We start from the raw sequence: 12,359 nt of genomic DNA, 5'->3' as shown, positions 1-12,359 counted from the left end.
AGCACATGTATGCTCACACATGTGGACCTGCATGAACATGCATGTGCACACACACAAAGTACCTAGTCCAAGGCTGGAAAAGCCCTTTCTAAGATAACTCTCTGCTTCTGTTTTCATGATAAAAAATAATATACTACCCATTTCCCTAGTTTATGCCCCAGTGTTAGGAGAGGAGAGGAGGGGAGGGGAGGGCAGGGGAGGGGAGAGGGAGAGGGAGAGGGAGAGGGAGAGGGAGAGGGGTAGAGGGAGAGGGGAGAGGAGTCCCTGTGGGTAAGAATTCTCAAGCCAGCCTTGCCCACCTGGGAGCCACTAGGCCAGGACCCAGCAAACCAGCCTGTAGCTCTTGCTCTTCCCCTGGGCAGGCCAGGTCCTCTCTAGAAACACCTAGCTATCTGTTCTGCTGAACAATGGACCCTTCTCCCCAGGCTCAGACAGTCAGCCCAAGCATGGGATATGGGATCAAGGCCACCCTGCTACCATCATGCTTCTCTTTGCCCTGGGAGCTAACAGGCCACACTCATGAGAGGATTATGCATGGAGAAAATATGTTGCCTGAGTTGTGCAGGAACGGATGATCTGTGACCCTGATAGGGACAGCATCTGCTTCTGTCCTCCTGGGGAGTGGGATCTGGAAGAGGCTTCCACAGCCCAGTGGAAGGTATGTAGCAGGAGAACCAGGTTCTGCCTAGTAGAGGCCCAGCCTCTGCCTGGCCCCTGCAGAGACCAGAGCCCTCAGTCTTTCAGCCCACTTTCTTCTCTGACAGTGAAGAAGCCTAAGTTGACTTGGTTGGACCACAAGTGGCTTGTGCCACACCAAGACATGGCTGCCTTCTTCAGGGGAACTGTGGTTGCAGGAACGGCTGCTCTGAAGGTTGCTTGCAGCCCTCCATCTCAGGTTTTTGGGCAATGATGGATGTTAGGTTCCAAGTTGGCCCCCAACCCACAGAATGACAGGCTGGGCTTAGCACAGGCTAGATTCTGAAGGGATAAAAAGGAAAGCAAGTGGATAAGCAAAAGCTTCCAGTTTCTCAGAGACTGGTGAATTGGCTCTGTCTGTCGGGAAGAGCCCTACGTCCCTGTCTCTCCCTATGGGCAAGTGGGGGCATCTGGTTCCCTGTCAGCACATTCCTTTAACAGTGCCCTGCCACCACGCTAACCTCCAGGTGGTTCCAGATTACAGACACAGGGGACAGGTCCCCTGAAATACTTCTCTCTAAACCTGACAAGACTTTCCCCCACTTTCCGGCATTCTCTCTGCCCCACAACTCCCCTTCTTGGGGAAATGTGGTGCCTTCAGGTTTTGGTTTTTTTTTCCTACTGAGGGCACGCTGGTAGGGCAGCCCATTCCAGGCTTTAGAACCAGAAGTTACAGAGACTGGAGAGACAGCTTAGTTGGTAAAGTGCCGTCTCAAAAGCCCAAGTACCTGAGTTTGATCCTGAGAACTCATATAAAAAGCCAGGCATGTCAGGGCATGCTTGTAATCCCAGAGATGGGACAACGGGAGACGGAGACAGGCAGATGCCAGAAGCTGGCTGGCCAGCTAGCCTGGCCTACTTAGTGACATTCCAGGACAAGAGGCCTCGCCTCAGATAAAAAGCAGAAGGAACTTAAAGTGTGGTGGCTCGCCTCTAATCCTAGCACTTGGGAGGCAGAAGCAGGTGAGTCTCTATAAATTCAAGGCCAACCTCAGATTCAAAGCGAAACCCGGTCTCAAAAGACTAGAGAAGCAGGAGGAAGCGGCAGAAGCTGCAGTGATGGCAGCACTTAATGAGGTTGTCCTCACACTCACGCTCACACTCATGCTCAAATGCGCCTGCTCACATACAGTCACACACACACACACACACACACACACACACACACACACACACCCCACCACACACACCACACACACCCCACCACACCACACCACACACACCCCACCACACACACACATACCCCACACACCCCACCACACACACACACACACACACACACAAACACCACACCCCACATACACACACACCACATCACACACACATACACTACACCACACACACCCCACATACACACACACACCACACACCACACCACACACACCCCACACACCCCACCACACACACACACACACACCACATACACACACCACATCACACACACACACCACACCATACACACACACACATACACTACACCACACACACCTCACACACCCCACCACACACACACACACACACACACCACATCACCCCACCACACACACACACACACACACCATACACACACACATACACTACACCACACACACCCCACATACCCCACCATACACACACACACACCACACACACACACACACACACACACACCACACACACACCACACATCATACCACCCCCCGACACACACACCAAAGATTCATTCATACACTCCTTTACCCAGAAGAGCCTTGGACAATGGCTAGAGCTAGGCAAGAGCTCCACCATCAAGCTACAAACCTGACTTTCAGCCTTTGATTTTAGAAACAGGCTCTCATGCTCTTGATCAGGCTGGCCTTGAACTCACAATCCTCCTGCCCTGGCTCCCACGTGCTGGGATTACAGGAGTGCATCACTGCTCCCAACACTTGGTGTACTAATTTTTCAACTTGGTATGTGCCTTTTAAAAGCTTAAGTATAGTGTTTGTGTGAATGTTTGGCACATGCCACAGTATATGTGTGGAAATCAGAGGACAACCTCAGGTGTCTTTCTTTTTTTTTTTTTCTGGAGCTGGGGACCGAACCCAGGGCCTTGCGGTTGCTAGGCAAGCGCTCTACCACTGAGCTAAATCCCCAACCCTCAGGTGTCTCTCCTACTCTTCTATCTAGTTTTAAGATAAGGTCTCAGGACTGCAGAGGTGGTTCACTGGTTAAAAGCACTTGCTGCTATTCCAGGAGACCTGGGTTCAGTACCCACAGCCCACATAATAGAAGAGGAATCTCCCACAAGTCCTTCCCTGACTTCTTCATGTGTGCATACACACAATAAATAAATGTGGGGGAAAAAAACCACGCACACATACACACAGAGACATTTAAGCTGAGCATCATAGCACACACCTTTAATCCAAGTACCTGGGAGGCAGAGGCAAATGTATCTCTGTGAGTTCAAAGCCAGCCTGGTCTACATATCAACTTCCAGGCCAGTCAGGGTTATAGAATGAGTCCCTATTTTCAAAAGTAAACAAACGGAACACTGGAGATCTGGTGGCTTTTTTGTTTTTGTTTTTGCTTTTTGGTTTTTTTTTGGGGGGGGTGTCTATTTGTTTCCTTCTTTCTTTCATTTTCCCTTTTTAATTCTTTATCCTAGGACACCCCGAAACTTGTGGGAATACTCCTGCCTCAGCTCCCTAAGAGCTGTGATTATGTGTATAGCTATCGCATCAGCAGATCTCATAGTGGGTTTTTTTTTGTTTTGTTTTGGGTTTTTTCAAGGCAGAGTTTTTCTGTGTCTGGACACATTAAGAGCAATTTTCTGGTCCAATTATTTCAGTTTTTAGGTCAAGAAATAGATCCTACATCCTTCTGGTAATAGGAAACTCACTCTGTAGACCAGGCTGACCCTGAACTCAGAGATCTGCCTGTCTCTTTAATCCGAAGTGCTGGGATTGAAGGTATGCACTACCAGTGCCCAGACAGATTTCATGTTTCTTAACCATAATAAAAAGTAAAATTATCTAAGGCAAGAGACAGTTTCACAGTTCAGATTGCCGTGAGATTATAAATATTTTCAGCTTGAATATTTCTTGTTTTCTTGCCAGTTCATAAGTCTATTTTTTATAGTTTTTTTCTTTTATCCAGAATTATTTCCAGAAGGAAATAGGATCTATTTCTTGACCTAAAAACTGAAATAATTGGACCAGAAAATTGTTCTTAATGTGTCCGGACCACAGATTCTTTTGAGAATCTAATAAAAGATAAAGTCTGGGAATGTCTCCCCAGAAAAGAACACATTAGAAATGTGCAAAATTACTGTTGTTCTCCTGAAACTACCCATGGGCCCGGCATTAAAAGCACACAGTAGGGAACACTTTCCTTCCCAACTCTCTGGATCTCTTTCTCGGGGAAGGAAAAGCAGCTCAAACACAGCCACGGCTATCCAGACCTCTTTCCTTCTGTTCATTCCAAGCACGTATTGGAGCTAAGCATTGGAGTACAGACCTGCCGTCCCAGTGCTTGGGTGGCTAAGACAAGAGGATCATGAGTTCAAGATCAAGGTTAACTAGGTCCTGTCTCAAAAAAAAACAACAAAGTATTTACTAAACTCTGTTCCCACTGTCTACGGCTGCGATAATCATTTACCTCCCGTGGTTCTAGGAGAAACTGGGCTCAGCAGGGCAACCCCTGCTTGGTCTCATATGGCTGTAATCCTATGGTGTCAGGGCTAGCATGTGGGCTGATCATGTTCGTGTGCTGGAAGCTTAGCACCCACTGAAGATGTTTCTAATAGAGCTATGAGAAAGCGGGGCCTAATCAGAGGGAATTGGATTGCTAGGGGCACTGTCCTTGGAAGGGTCTAATGTAGTTCTTGCAGAACTTGAAAGTCTTAGACGTTTAGGCTCCAAAACTGTGAGCTTAATAAACATCTTGTTTTTTATAAAGTATTCAGATTATGGTATTTTGGTTTAGCAGTGGGAAAGCAGTGGCCTAAGACCTAGAGGCGTACTGAAGGCCTCTGTGGTTTATGCCTGGCACTTGGTGCTGATCTTGGGCCAGGTTCTCAGTGGAGTTTTCTCACTCACTTTTTTTTTCTTTTTTCTTTTTTTCAGAGCTGGGGACCGAACTCTCACTCACTTTTATGTAGCTCTCTCTGTGACCCTGGCATGCTCACAGCACAGCAACTGTCCTTTGATTCTGTCTTCTGGGGAAAAGAGCAGTTGGTGACTTTCGTGGGTTGGTTGTTTTTTGTGACAGTACTGCTATGTAGTCCAGGCTGGCCTCGAATTCATGACAACTCTTCTGCCTCAGACTCTTTAGTGCTAGGATAAAAAGCAATGCTGGAACTCAATCTGTAGATCAGGCTGGCCTCAGATTCACAAAGATCTGCCTGCTTCTGCCTCCCATGTGCTGGGGTTAAAGGCGTGTACCACCACTGGCTGGCAACTGTCTTTTGAAAGGGAACATCTACAAAGAAAGCCAAGATGCCTCTCCGGCCTGCCTCAGATGTTACACCTCCCTGCTTCTGCCACATTTGGTTAATTAGCTACAAATCATTAGACTATGTCAGACAGACATACAGACAGATAGGCACACAGATATGTATCCCAGGCTCATCTTTTTTTTTTTTTTCTTTTCTTTTTTTTCGGAGCTGGGGACCGAACCCAGGGCGCTAGGCAAGCGCTCTACCACTGAGCTAAATCCCCAACCCTCAGGCTCATCTTAAACACTCGAGATCACATATTCTCTGCTGTAGCCTCCTGCAAAGCTAGATAACAAGAGTTCAGGGCTATCCTAGGCAACAAAGCCCAACCACAACTGTCTAAATTTTGTTTTATTTTCTTTATTATTATGTGTATGTGTGCACGGTATGGAGGACACACATGCTATGGTGTGTGTGTGTGTGTGTGTGTGTGTGTGTGTGTGTAAGTCACATGACAACCTTATGGAGTGGGTTCTCTCATTCCATTATTGTATGGGTTCTTTTGGGAATCAAACTCAGACCTCCATGTTTGTGCATCAAGTACTGAGCCACTTGTAGGCCCTTGAATTTGTGAAAAAGTAATATAAACATGTACTTTGACAGTATTATGGAAGATGAGGCAGGAAGCCAGGAGAGTTCACATCACACATCTGTATGGCCTGAAACTGACGAAGAAATCCTACTGAAGAGAGATCTGAGGCGTCAGTGGACACTAACTCAGTAAAGGGGGTCACCAGGCCAAGACCCCAGGGCAGGAGGGACACTGGCCTAAGACACTGGCAGTGAGAGACAAGAGCACAGAGATGGGCCGGGCCCGGACACTGGCCTTTGTAGACCAGGGGAAGTTTTGAGGGTCACACGCTGATGAATGATGGGAATAGATTTACAACTTCAAGATCACTTTGGCTGCTGTGTGAATGGCCTGTCGCCAGATGTTGAGTCAGGACTGGGAGGAATGAGAGACTCCTGTCTACCTCCCGGCCCCATGAGGCTCTCCCACACATTTCAGGACAGCTGCAGCCTCAGCCCTGCGTGTCTGGTCTGGGACAGAGGCTAGGCTCTGTTTTCTTTTTCAGACAGGGCCTCACATAATTTAGGCTGGCCCTGAACTCTTCATGTAGCTGAGGATGTCCCTGAACTTCTGATTCTCTCCCCTCCATTTCCTGAGCGCAAGGATTACAGGTGTGCACCACCATGCCCGGGTTTATGGGGTGCTGGGATTTGAACACAGGGCCTCATGCAAGCTAGGCAAGTGCTGCAGGACTGAGCTGCATCCCCAGCCCTACCTCCTGCTTTTGAAGCAGATTTTTTTGAGATATATGAGTTAATATTTCACATAGTACATACAACGTGAGATATATATATACATATATATATATATATATATAAAATCTCATGTGATATATAGAACAAAGAAAGAAACAGCATATCAACATCACATGGGCATGGTGGTGTATGCCTTTAATCCCAGCACTCAGGAGGATCTCTGTGAGTTTGAGGCCAGCCTGGTCTACAAAGTGAGTTTCAGGACAGCCTGGGCTACACAGAGAAACCCTGACTTGAAAAACCAAAAGATCGGGGGCTGGAGAGATGGCTCAGCGGTTAAGAGCACCCTACTGCTCTTCCAGAGGTCATGAGTTCAAATCCCAGCAACCACATGGTGGCTCACAACCATCTGTAAAGAGATCTGATGCCCTCTTCTGGTGTGTCTGAAGACAGCTACAGTGTACTTATATATAATAAATGAATAAATCTTTAAAAAAAAAAAGAAAGAAAAACCAAAAGAAAGAAGTAAACAATCACCAGGCAGGGCAGTGGCTCAGTGGTAAAGTGTTTGCCATACAAGCACAAGGACCTGAGTTCAGGACTCAGCTCCTTCATAAAAGCTGATTGTGGTGCAAACATCTGTCATCTCAGCAGACAGGAGGCAGAGGCAGGTGGATCACTGGATGTTCAAGGCCAACCTGGTCTACAGAGCAAGTTCTTGGACAGTTACATAAAGCGGCAAGCGATTGAGAAAGACACTTGATGTTGACCTCTGTACATACATACAAAAGAAGCAAACAGCCCCTCATGCCCCTGTACTCATGTGTGTGTGCATGGTGTACAACAATGACTACTGGAGTTACTTACAGAAGATCTCAGACTCCTTTGAAAGCCAGAACTTCCCTGACTCACTTCCTTTCCCCTCCATTCTCGATGATCCATTTACATCTCTATAGATTAGTGTAAATATGTATTCAATTTTCTAGAACCTTTTAAAAAGATTTATTTATTTATTTTATGTATGTGAGTACACTGTAGCTGTCTTCAGACACACCAGAAGAGGACATCAGATCCCATTACAGATGGATGTGAGCCACCATGTGGTTGCTAGGAATTGAACTCAGGACCTCTGGAAGAGCAGTTAGTGCCCTTAACCATTGAGCTCTCTCTCCAGCCCTCTACGTATTCATTTTTATGAGGCTTGTCGAGAGACTTGTCCACGGCATTCGCTCTGTTCATGGCTTGTCCCCTATCACATTGAGGAATGTACCTCGATTTCTCTATGCATCCTTCTGATGATGCACATTTGGGTTGGGAGCCCTCATGTACCTACAAGTCTTTGTGTGGACTTCTGCTGTCGTTTGGTAAATACTAAAGGAGGTGTGTGTTTAACTCTCTGAGTAACTGTCAAGGGCTGTTTCCCAGAGTGTTGGCAATACTCACATTCCCACCTCCAGATTTCACACCGAGTTGTTCCATGAACATTACTCTACACTTCCTAATAAGCAAGGACCATCGTGTGTGTGTGTGTGTGTGTGTGTGTGTGTGTGTGTGTGTGTGTGGTGTATGTGTGTGCGCGCGCGCAAGAGGTCAACTTCATCTGTTGCTCCTTAAAAGCTGTGATCTCCTATAGCCTAGGCTCACCTCATAGTTGCTGTGTAGATAAGGGTAGCCTTCAACTCCTGACCTCCTGTCTCTACTCCATGCACCACCACACATGACAGTTTCTAAAAGACTGTATTCTAGGGTGATCAAGATGGCTCAGCAGTAAAAACCTGCACAAGTCTGATGATCTGAGTTCAATCCCAAGAGACCACAAACGCGTGGGATGAGAACTGGCTCCACAAAGTTATCCTCTTGACATCTATAATAGTAAGTAAAACAACAACAAAAAAAGCAAAACTGTATTCTACATCGAAGTCTTTTGTTGGTTATGTTTTATAATTCACTCTATCCCTCCCTCCCTTCTATCTCTGTCTCTCTCTCCATCCCTCCCTCCAACCCTCCCTCTATCTTCCTCTTTCTGTCTGTCTGTCTGTCTGTCTGTCTGTCTCTCTTTCTTTCTCTCTCTCTCTCTATCTCTGAAACTGGTGTTCATATTGGGACTCACTGGCTAGATTGGAATTCTCAGCCAACCCTCCTGCCTCACCCTTTCAAGTGGCTGGGCCACTGGGTCTGGTGGACCTGTGATTTTCATTTTCTAGAACATCTGTGTATCCGGTCAGAGTGTTGCTGGCTTTGTGGAATAAGTGGGAAAGTATTCCTTCCTTCCTTGTCAATTTTTAGGAAGATTTACTGCAAAGCTGGCATTATTTCTTCCTCAGATGTTTGACATCCATTTCATTCTCTCTGTTCTTGGATGTGACACATTTTCTAGTCTCCAAGATCTTCCCCTACACCTAAGTCCTCCCTGTGACTGAGAGGAGGCTCCCACCTCGCTTTCTAACTCACCTCTCCTCTTTCCCTACTCCCATGCCTCAGGCACATGGCTGGGCCTTCTCAGTGTTCTAAGAGCAGGCCAGCCTCATGCCTCAGGGTTGGGTGTTCTCTTGATCTAAGATTAGGGGGACCCCATACCTCAGAGTTGCTTTTCTAATTTCCTGGCATCTCTTCCACATGCTTCTGCATGACCCTTTCTTATCCTACATCCCCCATTGTAACCAGGGTAAGTCCTACAGACAACTGTCTTCCATGGAGCCTCATCTGCTCCCTGCGTGATTAAAAGAAAGTATAGATCACACTAATCGTTTGCTTCTTGGTCAACTTCCTAAAATCGAGAATCTTGCCTTCCATTTTTGTGCCTCTAACTGCTGCGTCCAGCAAAGACTTGGCATAAACCAGGTAGGGCAGTGAGCGAGGGTCTGTTGACTAAGGAGGTGAACAGCAGACTGGCCCTGTAGTCAGACAAGCTGTACACCAAGAGCTGCTATGAAGCATGTCAGCCAGCCTGAGGGCTTGGTTCAGCCCAGACCAGGTCAGGCAGCCCTGGAGTTGGGTGGGTAGCTCTATTGACTGATGAGCCCACAGTGAATCCTGGGGTGACAACAAAGCAAAAGACCCAGGCTTCCTTCCAAGAAGTTTCTGGCCCACTCTCTACTGAGTTCCACTGTTCATGACTCTCCCTCCAGGAAGTGAAGTCTTGCTGTGCGGGGGAGTATTGAGACTGTGAACCTGTCCCCACCCCTGTCAGCTGGGGCTCAGAGATTGCTGGAGGGTTTTTGAACCCCATAAAACCTCATCTGGGGTGGCAGCGCTCAGGAAGAGCCTGTGGAACCACAGAGAAGGCTTTGTGGCTTCCCTTCTCCCCACCGTGTCCCCCACCCCTCCTCCTGAGGCCTGGGCTCTCTGCTCATGGAAACTCCCCTGCAGAAGTTGGCTGCCTAGCCCCAGGAGACAGGCAATGTTGCACGTTGCCACTGTCCAAGCTCTGGGGGTGGGGTGGGGATGGGGGGAACAGGACATGAGCCTGTGCCTCTAAGGACCATTTTTTAATAAGTGAACCCACCCTCAGTGACCTTCCTTAGTCCAAGGGAGGCCTTGATCCTGGAGGAGGGCGTGGTCTTGTGTGGAAAGTAAGGGCTGGGACAGTTAATCCCAGGCATCCCCAGAAACACCTCTGCTGCGGGGTCATGGATGTGGCTGGGGTCCCATCCTAGCAGATGCGTAGGAGGACATCCTAGCGGCTTCTATGGGAAGCAGCTGTTCCCAATAACCAACAGTGGCATCAGCCGCCAGCGATCGGGTAGCCTCCATCCCCGTCACTGACAAACTCCATGACCATGAGGCCCCACTCGTGATGACGTCATTCCCCATCTCACCCGCTGAGGGAAATGAGCTCAGAGCGGCCACTGGACTTTAGAGGCGGCCTGTTTACTTGTAGAGACCCTGGCCGTCACCAGCTCTTTGACCAGACATTCCCTGCTCCCGCCAGCATGAAGCACAAATTTCCTTAAACACATTACTTTGGCTACAATCTACCAATGTCTCCCTTCCTTTCAATAATTTGTTTTTCCAGTAGGAAAATTCCCAATTCTGGTCCCAAACAGAAAAGCCCAGAGTTGTCAGGGCACAGTCACAAAGACACCCCGTGTACCCCATCCCACCCCACCCCCTGTACCAGGTTCGGTAGTACATGCTTGGAATCCTAGCATTCAGGAAGCCTGAGGATTGTGGCCAGTCTGAGGCCTGTCTGAACTATGTGGTGAGATTAGATCTAACCTGGGCTACATAAGGAGACCAGAGAGCAAAATAAACACAAGACTCCATAGGGTCTTTCAGAGGTTAAATCATTCCTACCTGTGAAAGAAGCCCTTCGGTCTGGGTGGAACCACCAGATTGTCTCTCAGCACCAACATGAGGAGGGTGAGGTATGAGGATGACCTGGAGGGCAGGCTAGACCCTCTCCTGCCTTCCCTAGGCCCTCAGCCACCTTGGGCTCTCTTTCAGTGCATTTCCCAGTCTACATCCCTGGCTGCCCCCTTTACCTCTCCTTCATTCCCCACAGGTCAGGGATATTTCAGGAGAGCAGAGGAGCCACCAGTATTGACAGGTTCCAGGGGATTCCCAGGATAAGCACCCCACTAACCCGAGCTGCCCCCTGCCCCACCCGATAACTCCTTGTGTATTATCCCTGGAACTCAGCTGTTCTAAGAGGTTTTGAGGGGACAGGAGTCATAGAGGTCTCCCGTCTCTCCGGCGCACACAGATCTCAAGGCCACCCATGCCAGGAGCAGAGAGATCCCCACTGAAGAGTGTTAGCCATGAGGACAGCTGATGAGCTGGGCCAAGGCTGGGCAAGCAGGTGCAGACATGTCAAGGGGCTGAGGCCTGACCTGACCCAGCCCTGCCCTGTGCCTGGCACTGCTGATCTCAGCATTCCACATCCTGGAGTTAGGCTGGAGATAGTCCAGGTGGAAAAAGGCATTGAACCTGTGATTTATAGTACCTCTGTGTCCACGAGACTGCAAGGTATCAAAGCTCCACCTTGGGATAGGGTGAACGGGTGGAGGGAACTGCTCACCTAGTACTAAAGAAATGGCTCAGTTTTCTTGCACTGTTTCCAAATCATAACAGGCCAGAACTAATTAGCATATGGTTGAAATTAATTCAGTTAGTATGTCCACTGGACCCAGGAGTAGTGGGGGTATGGCCGCTGAAACTCTAGACAAGGACAGAAGCAAGTATTTATTGAGCACCTACTTACCGGATGCCACGATCCTCAACCCTTCATGTGTTGCTTTCTCTAATGCTCTTAACACTCCTGAAGGAGGCTCAAAGATTCTAGATTTGAGCATCTCTTAAGGGAGCACTAAAGATTCCTTAACTCAGGGGCCAGCAAAATGGTTTCCTTGCCACTAAACCTGATGACCTGAGTTCAATCCCTGTGACTCACAGGTAAAAGGAGAGATTTGGCTCTCACAAGCTGTCCTCTGGCCTTCACATGTGCGCTCTCTCTCTCTCTCTCTCTCTCTCTCTCTCTCTCTCTCTCTCTCACACACACACACACACACACACACACACACACACACAGACACTAAATAAATGTTTAAAAAATGTTAACCAAATTATTTTTATAAATTAACCTTCATTCTATAGTTTTGCACTAGACTATTCCACAGATCAGACCCAAACTAGGAGCAGAATCTTGAACTCTTCTTTTTTTTTTTTAAGATTTATTTTATTTACTTTATGTATATGAGTATACTGTACTCATCAGACACACCAGAAGAGGGCATTGGATCCCATTACAGATGGTTGTGAGCTACCATGTGGTTGCTGGGATTTGAACTTGGGACCTCTGGAAGAGCAGTTCAGTGTTCTTAACCACTGAGCCATCTCTCCAGCCCCAGAATCCTGAACTCTTGATGGGTGATCGTCTAGCACCCCAGCACTTCTAATTGTCCTAAGTCAACCCCAGCAGGGAAAAAGCTCAGGGCTA

Source organism: Rattus norvegicus, chromosome 8 (assembly GCF_036323735.1).
Source record: "Rattus norvegicus strain BN/NHsdMcwi chromosome 8, GRCr8, whole genome shotgun sequence".
Classification (NCBI taxonomy): Eukaryota; Metazoa; Chordata; class Mammalia; order Rodentia; family Muridae; genus Rattus; species Rattus norvegicus.
The sequence above is the reverse complement of the archived record's forward strand: the minus strand, read 5'-3'. Positions refer to the sequence as shown.